Source organism: Mus musculus, chromosome 5 (assembly GCF_000001635.26).
Source record: "Mus musculus strain C57BL/6J chromosome 5, GRCm38.p6 C57BL/6J".
NCBI lineage: Eukaryota > Metazoa > Chordata > Mammalia > Rodentia > Muridae > Mus > Mus musculus.
In genome coordinates, this window is record NC_000071.6 from 95,686,014 (window position 1) to 95,699,493 (window position 13,480).

Genomic DNA, 13,480 nt, shown 5'->3' on the forward strand with positions numbered 1-13,480 from the left:
GGAATAAGGGAAGAGGTTCCCAACACTGACCAGAGTGCACAGTGGATCTTGATGGAGCAGAGACTCTCTCTGGTTTAAGAGCTTTATTATAGAAATGCAGGGAGAGAGAAGGGAGAGAGAGAGAGAGAGAGAGAGAGAGAGAGAGAGAGAGAGAGCGAGCAAGAGAGAGAGAGAGGAGAGAAAGAGGGAGAGAGAAGAGGAGAGAAGACAAAGAGAGGGGAGAGAGAGGGTGAGAATGAAGGGTAAGAAGTAAGAGCATAAGAGTAAGAGAGAGTGAGTTGTGGGCTGAACACCTCTTTTATGGTCTTTACTGTTGCTAGGTAACTGTGTAGGAGTTGAGCATGAAGGTCAGAAGCTTGGGCCATTGTCTATGTCACTACTGACCATGCTTCTCTTGTGGGGGCTGTGGTGGGCGGTAACTTAGGGAGGGGTCAGAGTTCCAGGACCATGAGGGAATGCCTAACATGTCATGAAGGTGAATTATGACCATCGGGGTTCAGACCTCAGCTCAACTGGATACTAGCCTGCAATTTCCCACAGTGACATCCTCATTGAGTCCTGTGAGTCTCTCCCATTTTTCTATCTACCTTTCATTCACTTGCTTTTTTTTTCTTTTTTTATTGTTTTTTATTAGGTATTTTCCTCATTTACATTTCCAATGCTATCCCAAAAGTCCCCCATACCCTCTCTCGCACTCCCCTTATCATCCACTCCCACTTTTTGAACCTGGCGTTCCCCTGTACTGGGGCATATAAAGTTTGTCCAATGGGCCTCTCTTTCCAGTGATGGCCGACTAGGCCATGTTTTGATACATATGCAGCTAGAGACAAGAGCTCCGGGGTACTGGTTAGTTTATAATGTTGTTCCACCTATAGTGTTGCAAATCCCTTTAGCTCCTTGGGTACTTTCTCTAGCTCCTCCATTGGGGGCCCTGTAATCCATCCCATAGCTGACTGTGAGCATCCACTTATGTGTTTGCTAGGCCCGGCATAGTCTCACAAGAGACAGCTATATCAGGGTCATTTCCACAAAATCTTGCTAGTGTATACAATGGTGTCAGCCTTTGCAGGCTGATTATGGGATGGGTCCCTGGATATGGCAGTCTCAAGATGGTCCATCCTTTTGTCTCAGCTCCAATCTTTGTCTCTGTAACTCCTTCCATGGGTGTTTTGTTACCAATTCTAATAAGGGGCAAAGTGTCCACACTTTGGTCTTTCTTCTTCTTGAGTTTCATGTATTTTGCAAATTGTAACTTATATCTTGGGTATTCTAAGTTTCTGGGATAATATCCATATATCAGTGAGTACATATCATTTGAGTTCTTTTGTGATTGGGTTACCTCACTCAGGATAATGCCATCCAGGTCCAACCATTTGCCTAGGAATTTCATAAATTCATTCTTTTTAATAGCTGAGTAGTAGTCCATTGTGTAAATGTACCACAATTTTTTTATCCATTCCTCTGTTGAGGGACATCTGGGTTATTTCCAGTTCGGGCTATTATAAATAGGTCTGCTATGAACATAGTGGAGCATGTGTCTTTCTTACTAGTTGGAATATCTTCTGCCGAGAGATTAATTCGTCAGATGAACACAGATTCTGACTCTTCTCTTAAGTATCATTCTGAAGACTAAAATTCCTCTTGTGCTTAAAATTCAGCTGGGAATGAATGCTCCCAGAAGAGCTCTTTTCCTGCTACTCTCTGGGCCTGCTACCCAACAGGAGGCTAGAGATTAACCTCAGCTTTACTATTTACATTTAAATAAAGTACCTGGACTTTCCCAAAAGAATTTCTGCTTTCCTACTTTCTCACTGTCCAGATTTTGTTTTTCAAGCAGGTTAATCAACATTCTCCAGCCAGATCAGCAGATGTACATCCCCGCCCCCTAGAGCGCACAGGTGGCAGCTGTTACTTCAGTCCCAGGACATTCCAGCACGTGGCTTTCAGTCTAAGTTAAAAATTAGGTTTACCAAGAGGGCTAGAAAAGTAGATATTTCTAATATTAATAGAGATTAGTTTTTATTTTGATAGATGGGTTTAGTCCCTTAGCTGACCTCTGGCTTTTCACCCTTCCTGTTACTGCAAGGTGTCCTTAGTTCCTCAGGCTGTGGAAAATACAGGGATGAGGAGAAACGACTTCCAGCTCCTATTTTAGCCACAAATCGTGGTGTTACTAATAACATAATTCTTGCCTAGGCCTTGCTGAATCTGAGGTTGATAATTCTCCTTTAGGAGCTACACAGTACTCAGAACTGTGCATACTATTTCGTAATCATACGAATATAGTATGGGTATCGCTTGGTGCAGAGAACTACTGCAGGGACAAGTCCAGCTTGACCATTTCTGATTTTCCTGTGGGTTATACCCGGTTTAAAAAGGAGGTTGATATCTAATAAACAAAAAATATCTATGGCTCTACCTCCCCTCCCCAAAACATACCAAGAGCCACAGGTGTGGGTCGTGACAGCACCCATGGGAGGAATCCTGTCAATGTCCACCCAAGCCAAGGTTAAAAGCCCACTCATCTATGGATGAGAAAATCTTTTGATCACCTCAGGTAAGCGTTGCCTTATTTAACTTAATTAATGGGGGGGAGAGAGGTTGGAGACCGTACTGTCTTCACTGCCTCCCACCCCAATATAAAAAGCCAATTGGCCTTGTACTATGGAGCCGGTCATACACCTCCTCCCTGTTTCCCTCCTGTCATCCAAAAGTGCGGAGGAATATCAACTAACTGTTATTCTTAATAAAGTGTATTTCAAATTTGTTCAGCCAAACTTAGCCAGGGTTCCAACGCCTTGCTTAAAATTCAACTAGGAAGTTACCTATTCAGTACTAATTAGCATTATAAAGTCAGAGCCTACAGCTCCAGGCTTTTCTGTTAGTTATTTACTAGGATAGAAAGGACAGTCTTAGCCAGATACAGTTTACCATAAAAAAAGTTAGGGAATCCCACTAAGACAGGTTTTTTTCTTTAGCCCTAAAATTCAGGCAAAACTATGGAGCATAAATAAATTTTTTGCCTTAGGCCATCTTTTTCTTTTTTTTCTTTTTTTGTTAACAAAAGGGAGGAGATGTAGTCTCCCCTCCCCCAGCCTGAAACCTGTTTGCTCAGGGGTGGAGCTTCCCATTCAATTGTTCTGCCATGCCCACTGCTGGAACCTGCCTCTTTGCTGTTTGGAGCCGTGCACGTGGTCACCCTGCTATTGGACTCCAATATTAATTGTCGAAAATCGGGCCCCCTTCCCCTGCTTTATAATTGCATGCAGAACAGTAAAATTGAGCTTTGATCAGAATGCCTGTCTTAGCTGCATTTCTTTATCTCGCCACCTAGCCCCTCTTCTCTTCCAGGTTTCCAAAATGCCTTTCCAGGCTAGAACCCATGTTGTGATCTACTGGCCGGACAGAACAGATATATACCCAAGGGAGGTATTGCAGGTTCCTCCTGCAGTACTATGTCCAATTTTCTGAGGAACCACCAGACTAACTTTCAGAGTGGTTATACAAGCTTGTAATTCCACCAACAATGGGGGAGTGTTCCTCTTTCTCCACATCCTTGCCAGCATCTGCTGTTACCTGAAATTTTTATGTTAGCTGTTCTGACTGGTGTGAGATGGAATCTCGGGGTTGTTTTGACTTGCATTTCTCTGATGATTAAGGATACTGCTCATTTTTTCAGGTGTTTCTCAGCCATTCGGTATTCCACAGGTGAGAATTCTTTGTTTAGCTCTGTACCCCATTTTTAATGGGATTATTTGATTTTCTGGAGTCCACCCTCTTCAGTTCTTTATATATATTGGATATTAGCCCCCTATCTGATTTAGGATAGGTAAAGATCCTTTCCCAATCTGTTGGTGGCCTTTTTGTCTTATTGACAGTGTCTTTTGCCTTACAGAAGCTTTGCAGTTTCATGGCGTCCCATTTGTTGACTCTTGATCTTACAGCACAAGCCATTGCTCTTCTATTCAGGAATTTTTCCCCTGTGCCAATATCTTCGAGGCTTTTCCCCACTTTTTCCTCTATAAGTTTCAGCGTCTCTGGTTTTATGTGGAGCTCCTTGATCCACTTAGATTTGACCTTAGTACAAGGAGATAGGAATAATCAATTCACATTCTTCTAAATGATAACCACCAGTTGTGCCAGCACCATTTGTTGAAAAGGCTTTCTTTTTTTCACTGGATGGTTTTAACTCCTTCGTCAAAAATCAAGTGACCATAGGTGTGTGGGTTCATTTCTGGGTCTTCAATTCTATTCCATTGGTCTACCTGTCTGTCACTATACCAGTACCATGCAGTTTTTATCACAATTGCTCTGTAGTACAGCTTTAGGTCAGGCACGGTGATTCCACCAGATATTCTTTTATCCTTGAGAAGAGTTTTTGCTATCCTAGGTTTTTTGTATTTCATATGAATTTTCAGATTGCTTTTTCTAATTCATTGAAGAATTGAGTTGGAATTTTGATGGGGATTGCAATGAATCTGTAGATTGCTTTTGGCAAGATAGCCATTTTTACAATGTTGATCCTGCCAATCCATGAGCATGGGAAATGTTTCCATCCTCTGAGATCTTCTTTAATTTCTTTCCTCAGAGACTTGAAGTACTTATCATACAGACCTTTCATTTCCTTAGTTAGAGTCACACCAAGGTATTTTTTATTATTTGTGACTATTGAGAAGGGTGTTGTTTCCCTAATTTCTTTCTCAGCCTGCTTATTCTTTGTGTAGAGAAAGGCCATTGACTTGTTTGAGTTAATTTTATATCCAGCTACTTCATTGAAGCTTTTTATCAGGTTTAGGAGTTCTCTGGCAGAATTTTTGGGGTCACTTATATATACTATCATGTCATCTGCAAAAAGTGATATTTTGACTTCTTCTTTTCCAATTTGTATCCCGTTGATCTCCTTTTGTTGTTGAATTGCTTTGGCTAGGACTTCAAGTACAAAGTTGAATAGGTAGGGAGAAAGTGGGCAGACTTGTCTAATCCCTGATGTTAGTGGGATTGCTTTCAGCTTCTCCCCATTTACTTTAATGTTGGCAACTGGTTTGCTGTAGATTGCTTTTGTCATGTTTAGGTATGGGCCTTGAATTCCTGATCTTTCCAAGAGTTTTATCATGAATGGGTGTTGGATTTTGTCAAATGCTTTCTCATCGTCTAAGGAGATGATTATGTGTTTTTTGTCTTTGAGTTTGTTTATATAATGGATTAAGTTGATGGATTTATGTATATTAAACCATCCCTGCATCCGTGGAAATAAAATCTACTTGGTCAGGAGGGATGATTGTTTTAAAGTGTTCTTGGATTCGGTTAGCTCAAATTTTATTGAGTATTTTTGCATCGATATTCATAACAGAAATTGGTCTGAAGTTCTCTATCTTTGTTGGATATTTCTGTGGTTTAGGTATCAGAGGAATTATGGCTTCATAGAATGAGTTGGGTAGAGTACCTTCTACTTCTATTTTGTGGAATAGTTCGTGAAGAACTGGAATCAAATCTTCTTTGAAGGTCTGATAAAATTCTGCTCTAAACCCATCTGGTCCTGGGCTTTTTTTGTTTGGGAGACGATTAATGACTACTGCTAAATTTTTAGGGGATATAGGACTGTTTAGATCATTAACTTGATCCTGGTTTAACTTTGGTACCTGGTATCTGTCTAAAATTTGTCCATTTCATCCAGGTTTTCCTGTTTTGTTGAGTATAGCCTTTTATAAACAGATCTGATGTTTTTTGGATTTTTTCAGGATTTGTTGTTATGTCTCCCTTTTCATTTCTGATTTTGTTAATTAGGATGCTGTCCCTGTGCCCTCTCATTAGTCTGTGTAAGGGTTTATCTATCTTGTTGATTTTCTCAAAGAACCAGCTCCTTGTTTGGTTGATTTTTTGAATAGTTCTTCTTGTTTCCACTTGGTTGATTTCGCCCCTGAATTTGATTAATTCCTGTCATCTACACCTTTGTGGTGAATTTCCTTCCTTTTTCTCTAGAGCTTTTAGGTGTGTTGTCAAGCTGCCAGTGTGTACTCTCTCTAGTTTCATTTCGGAGGCATTCAGAGCTATGAGTTTTCCTCTCAGAAATGCTTTTATTCTGTCCCATAATATGGGGTATGTATGGGCTTCATTTTCATTAAACTCTAAAAAGTCTTTAATTTCTTTCTTTATTCCTTCCTTGACAAAGGTATCATTGAGAAGAGTGTTGTTCAGTTTCCACGTGAATGTTGGCTTTCTATTATTTATGTTGTTATTGAAGATCAGCCTTAGTCCATGGTGATCTAACAGGATGCATGGGACAATTTCAATGTTTTTGTATCTTTTGAGGCCTTTTTTATGACCAATTATATGATCAATTTTGGAGAAGGTACCATGAGGTGCTGAGAAGAAAGTATATCCTTTTGTTTTAGGAAAAAATGTGCTGTAGATATCTGTTAAATCCATTTGTTTCACCACTTCTGTTAGTTTCACTGTGTCCCTGTTTAGTTTCTGTTTCCACGATCTTTCCATTGATGAAAGTGGTGTGTTGAAGTTTCCCACTATTATTGAGTGAGGTGCAATGTGTGTTTGAGCTTTACTAAAGTTTCTTTAATGAATGTGGCTGCCCTTGCATTTGGAGCATAGATACTCAGAATTGAGAGTTCTCCTTGGAAGACTTTACATTTGATGAGTATGAAGTGTCCTTCCTTGTCTTTTTTGATAACTTTGGGTTGGAAATTGATTTTATTAGATATTAGAATGCCTATTCCAGATTGTTTCTTCAGACCATTTGCTTGGAAAATTGTTTTCTAGCCTTTTATTCTGAGGTAGTGTCTGTCTTTTTCCCTCAGATGGGTTTCCTGTAGGCAGGAAAATGTTGGGTCCTTTTTGTGTAGCCAGTCTGTTAGTCTATGTTTTTTATTGGGAAATTGAGTTCATTGATATTAAGATGTATTAAGGTAAAGTAATTGTTGCTTACTATTATTTTTGTTGTTAGAGTTGAAATTCTGTTCTTGTGTCTTTCTTTTTTACGTTTGTTGAAGGATTACTTTCTTGCTTTATGTAGGGCGTGGTTTCTGTCCTTGTATTTTTTTTCTGTTATTATCCTTTGAAGGGCTGGATTCGTGGAAAGATAATGTGTGAATTTGGTTTTTTCCTGGAATACTTTGGTTTCTCCATCTATGGTAATTGAGAGTTTGGCTGGGTATAGTAGCCTGGGCTGGCATTTGTGTTCTCTTAGTGTCTGTATAACATCTGTCCAGCATCTTCTGGCTTTCATAGTCTCTGGTGAAAAGTCTGGTGTAATTTTGTTAGGCCTGCCTTTATATGTTACTTGACCTTTTTCCCTTACAGCTTTTAATATTCTATGTTTATTTAGTGCATTTGTTGTTCTGATTATTATGTGTGGGGAGGAATTTCTTTTCTGGTCCAGTCTATTTGGAGGTCTGTAGACTTCTTGTATGTTCATGAGCGTGTCTTTTTTAGATTTGGAAAATTTTCTCCTATTATTTTGTTGAAGATATTTGCTGGCCCTTTAAGTTGAAAATCTTCATTCTCATATACTCCTATTATCTGTAGGTTTGGTGTTCTCATTGTGTCCCGGATTTTCTGGATATTTCGATTTAGGATTCTTTTGCATTTTGCATTTTCTTTGGTTGTTGTGCAGATGTTCTCTATGGAATCTTCTGCACATAAGATTCTCTCTTCCATCTCTTGTATTCTCTTGCTGATGCTCTCATCCATGATTCCTGATTTCTTTCCTAGGGTTTCTATCTCCAGTGTTGCCTCATTTTGTGTTTTCTTTATTGTGTCTACTTCCCTTTTTAGGTCTAGTATGGTTTTGTTCATTTCTATCACCTGTTTGGATGTGTTTTCCTGTTTTTCTTCAAGGACTTCTACCAGTTTGGTTGTGTTTTCCTGTTTTTCTTTAAGGACTTGTAACTCTTTAGCATATTCTCCTGCAGTACTTTAACTGAGCTATTAAAGTTCTTCTTGGTGTCCTCTACCATCATCATGAGATATGCTTTTAAATCCAGGTCTAGATTTTCAGGTGTGTTGGGGTGCCCAGGGCTGGACAAGTTGGGAGTGCTGCGTTTTGATGTTGGTGATTGGTCTTCGTTTCTGTTAGTAAGATTCTTACGTTTGCCTTTCTTCATCTGGTATTCTCTGGACATATTTGTTATAGTTGTCTCTGGTTAGAGCTTGTTGATGTCGTGATTCTGTTAGCCCTCATCAGCAGACCTGGGAGACTAGCTCTCTCCTGAGTTTCAGTAGTCAGAGCACTCTCTGCAGGCAAGCTCTCCTTTTATAGGGAAGGTGCCCAGATATCTGGCGTTTGAATCTGCCTACTGGCAGAAGTTGTGTTCTACTCACCAGAGGTCCTAAGATCAAGTAGAGAGTCCTCTAGTGACCTTGGGGGTGTCCGCTGACTTCATGCCTAAGGTGACCAGGTCCTGGCGCCAAAAGGAAGGAACTTGTGACCCTGGTCAGGCCGCATTTTCTGTTTCCCTAATTAATGCTGTCTCAGGTCCAGCGCTATTAGATTGGAACAGAACTTGTGTTCCATTCACCAGGGGGTCCTAAGATACTGTAGAGAGTCCTCTGGGGACCTTGGGGTTGTCTGCCAACTCTGCGCCCCCTTGAATATTTTTTATGCAGAGCACATCACTGAATTGGAGTTGAATTGGACCCTGTTAGAGTTGGCATATTTTGTTCACTACTTTGGGCAGCTGTGAAATCTTTGAAAAGTCTTCCTGGTATCCCTTCCTGGTATCACCTTCCCTATTTTCAATAGAACAAGAGTCAGAGAAGCCAAGTGTATCAACAAGTTTACTTCTCAGTTCTTCTTATTCAACTGTCTCCAGCAACTTTTCATGTTCTGCGTCCATTTTCTCATATCCCAGATGAATCAGGTCCTAGGGTAGGCCATAATGGAGAGCTGGTTCAGCTATCAGAGCAAGTCTGTCTGTCTTATCATAAGGATTAGTGGTACATGATGCCAGCCAGCCACTAGGAACAAACATTTAGAGACCAATAAGAATCAGAAAGTTATGTCTTGTTTCTATGTACACTGAGATAAACAAGGGAAATTTTACAAGGTAAATCAGTGTCTCAGATGAGAACTCCTGATGGAGAGAAGCGATTGGGTGTAAATAGTAGGTTAGAGCTAGTAAAAATTAGTTGTAATTGAAATCATTCCCACAGAATCAAATGGAAAGGGAAGAGAAAGGGGAGACTGTAGTGAGGAGTAAGGGTACTCATTGGCACATTGTGAACATGGGTTATATGGTCTGAACTATGAGAGTAGCCTTCTATATTTACCCAGTTTCCATGAGTGAAATATTTTGAGCCCAAGTAGCACTGAGTGCATGGGATAGGAGGTAGAGCTTGGGCTGTAAATGAGAGCAAGCATGACTGCAGTGGGAATGAAAGTATGCAGATTCAGTGAACACACAGCAAATATTGGGATCCTGTCAAAAATTTCATGGGATGGAAATTTCTTCTGAGTGCTTTCTGGGCTTAAGGAATGAATTGATTTTTAGCTTGAGAGTGAGGACAGGAGATGAATTGTGGGGTTGAATGGACTGAACAGGTTCCAATAGAAAGTATCATAAATGATGTCCTTGATCATTTAGTCAAACTGAACTTGGGGCATGCACCTGGTTCTTTCTACCACTCAGTATATCCCTGCCAAACCTCTACAAGACCATTTGACTGAACTAACTCTCTGTCTCCTTTAACCCTAGGTTCCTTGTGACACCCTTGAAGACCCTCTCCATTAGTTACTCCCTAATTTCACAGAGAGACCTGGATTCCTTCTCCTGCTGTCAGATCCTCTTTCAGCTAAAACATCTGGGATTGAGAGGTGTGGTTTTACTGGATTTTGATCTTATGGCTCTGAGGTGTCTCCTCATGAAAGTGGTAAGCACTCTTGAGACTCTGGATTTGCAAGGATGTAGGGTGAATGACTCCCAGGTCAATGCCCTCCTACCTGGATTCAAACAATGCACTCAGATCTCCAATGTCAACTTCTACAACAGTGATTTCTCCATGCCCATTGTCTTAGTCAGGGTTTCTATTCCTGCAGAAACATCATGACCAAGAAACAAGTTGGGGAGGAAAGGGTTTATTCGGCTTACACTTCCATGCTGCTGTTCATCACCAAAGGAAGTCAGGACTGGAACTCAAACAGGTCAGGGAGCAGGAGCTGATGCAGAGGCCATGGAGGGATGTTCTTTACTGGCTTGCCTCACCTGGCTTGCTCAGCCTGCTTTCTTATAGAACCAAGACTACCAGCCGTGAGATGGTCCCACCCACAAGGGGCCTTTCCCCCTTGATCACTAATTGAGAAAATGCCTTACAGTTGGATCTCATGGAGGCATTTCCTCAACTGAAGCTCCTTTCTCTGTGGTAACTCCAGCTGTGTCAAGTTGACACAAAACTAGCCAGTACAATTGACCCCTTGTCAACTTGACACACAAAAACATCACTAGTAAGTCTCAACCCTTACAATCTTATTCATCCCCATTCTAAATAACTTTAAAAGTCTCACAGTCTTTACATATTCTTAAATTTTCAATCTCTTTAAAATATCCATCTCTTTTAAAATCCAAAGTCTTTTTACAATTAAAAGTCTCTTAACTGTGGGCTCCACTAAAACAGTTTCTTCCTTCAAGAGGGAAAATATCAGGGCACAGTCACAATCAAAAGCAAAAGTCAATCTCCAACCATCCAATGTCTGGGATCCAACTCACGATCTTCTGGGCTCCTCCAAGGGCTTGGGTCACTTCTCCAGCCAGGCCTTTTGTAGCACAGGCGTCATCCTCTAGACTCCAGATGCCTGTACTCAACTGCTGCTGCTGCTCTTGGTGGTCATCTCATGGTACTGGCATCTCCAAAACACTGCATGACCCCTTCAGTCCTGCGCCTTCAATTGCAACCGAGGCTGCACCTTCACCAATGGCCTTCCATGGCCTCTCACAGTGCCAAGCCTCAGCTGCTTTGCGTGACCCCTTCATACCTTCAAAACCAGTACCACCTGGGTGACCCTTACATATTACCAAGTCCTGCTGCAGCACGAGTACAACCTTGGCCATCTCTGGAACACAGCCTCTTTGTGCTTTCAGAAAACACTTCCCAGAAGATGTCACCTCAATGATGCTGGTCTCTTCTTAATCACCGCTAGTTTCTTAGCTCCAGCTAACCAGCATCAATAGTCCCAGTAATGCAAAGTTTTTGCTTTGGTAGTTCTGGTATCTTGTTAATCACAGCTGATTCTTCAGCCCCAGCTAACCAGAACTACAGAATCTTCACATTCAAATCAGCAATGGCCCTGAAAAGAGTCTTTAATTTTCCCTCTGAAATTTCACAAACCAGACCTCCATCTTCTGCAGTGTTCTCAACATTATCTTCCAAGCTCCTACACAACATCTGACAGAGCTCTTAACAATGGATGGATCTTCAAGACCAAAGTTCCAAAGTCCTTCCACAGTCCTCCCCAAAACATGGTCAGGTTGTCACAGGAATACCCCACTCTGCTGGTACCAATTTGTCTTAGTCAGGGTTTCTATTCCTGCAGAAACATCATGACCAAGAAACAAGTTGGGGAGGAAAGGGTTTATTCGGCTTACACTTCCATGCTGCTGTTCATCACCAAAGGAAGTCAGGACTGGAACTCAAACAGGTCAGGGAGCAGGAGCTGATGCAGAGGCCATGGAGGGATGTTCTTTACTGGCTTGCCTCACCTGGCTTGCTCAGCCTGCTTTCTTATAGAACCAAGACTACCAGCCGTGAGATGGTCCCACCCACAAGGGGCCTTTCCCCCTTGATCACTAATTGAGAAAATGCCTTACAGTTGGATCTCATGGAGGCATTTCCTCAACTGAAGCTCCTTTCTCTGTGATAACTCCAGCTGTGTCAAGTTGACACAAAACTAGCCAGTACACCCATCCTGAAGGACCTTTCGCATCAACAGCCAACTGGACCAAGATGAATGAGAAACAATACACTGCCCCTCTGGAGTGCTATGATGTATTGGCTCAGGAGCCCATAGATACACTCAGGGCAAAAAGGCAGCCCAAAAAGAGTTCATTTGTTACAGATATATGCCATACATGTGGTGAGTGCTGTGTCTAACACCAGGTGTTCAGACGTTGTTGTTGTTGTTGGCAGCAAATTGGGAAATATGAGTTCTGGATTTGAATAAACAATAGGCTTGATATACATCTTTCATCTGGGGACCTAGGAGCCCATGGTTTCTGATACTGCTCAGATGGTTGGAAACATAAGGATGTACAGTGACTGGTGTCTTGGAGACTGAGCTTGACATGGAGGAACAGTTGGAAGGGTGGAGGGAACAGGGGCCAATTGGAGTCAGAAACACAGTTTGGCATTGATACCTGGCTTCTCCCCGGACAAACTAACTAGATGCTTAGTTCTATACTTATAAACCTGGATGTTCTCTCTGTGTGGTCTTTGACTGTTACCAACCTCACTATCTGGTTCAGAGTCAGAAAGGTTAGATGGGCCCAGGAATGGAAAACACTGGTATTTCATGGGAAGAAAAAGTCTGTTTGAAATTGGAAATGTAGTGACAGACAAGTAGACCAATGGAACAGAATTGAAGATCCAGAGATGAATCCACACACCTATGGTCACTTGATCTTTGTCAAGGGAGCTAAAACCATCCAGTGGAAAAAAGACAGCCTTTTCAACAAATGGTACTGGCACAACTGGCAGTTATCATGTAGAAGAATGCGAATTGATCCGTTTCTATCTCCTTGTACTAAGGTCAAATCTAAGTGGATTAAGGAACTCCACATAAAACCGGACACACTGAAACTTATAGAGGAGAAAGTAGGGAAAAGCCTCGAAGATATGGGTACAGGGGAAAAATTCCTGAATAGAACAACAATGGCTTGTGCTGTAAGATCAAGAATCGATAAATGGGACCTCATAAAATTGCAAAGCTTCTGCAAATCAAAAGACAACATCAATAAGACAAAAAGGCCACCAACAGATTGGGAAAGGATCTTTACCTATCCCAAATCGGATAGGGGACTAATATCCAATATATATAAAGAACTCAAGAAGGTGGACTCCAGAAAGTCAAATAACCCCATGAAAAATGGGGCTCAGGGCTGAACAAAGAATTCTCACCTGAGGAATATCGAATGGCAGAGAAGCACCTGAAAAAATGTTCAACATCCTTAATCATCAGGGAAATACAGATCAAAACAACACTGAGATTCCACTTCACTCCAGTCAGAATGGCTAAGATCAAAAACTCAGGTGACAGCAGATGCTGGCGAGGATGTGGAGAAAGGGGAATACTCCTCCATTGTTGGTGGGATTGCAAGCTTGTACATCCACTCTGGAAATCAGTCTGGCCGTTCCTCAGAAAATTGGACATAGTACTACAGGAGAATCCCACAATACCTTTCCTGGGCATATATCCAGAAAATGTCCCAACTGGTAAGAAGAACACATGCTCCACTATGTTCATAGCAGCCTTGTTTAT

The 13,480-nt window shown here is 41.4% G+C and overlaps 1 protein-coding gene across 1 annotated transcript in view; it reads left to right on the forward strand.

The window, feature by feature from the left end:
- Positions 1–392: 392 nt before the first annotated feature.
- Positions 393–13,480, forward strand: part of Gm7982 (predicted gene 7982) — a 60,257-nt gene continuing 47,169 nt past the window's right edge. The window contains exons 1-2 of the mRNA XM_030255007.1: positions 393–560; positions 9,708–9,882. The gene's annotated coding sequence lies outside the window, so the exon portion shown is untranslated. The remainder of the gene's footprint in view (positions 561–9,707; positions 9,883–13,480) is intronic.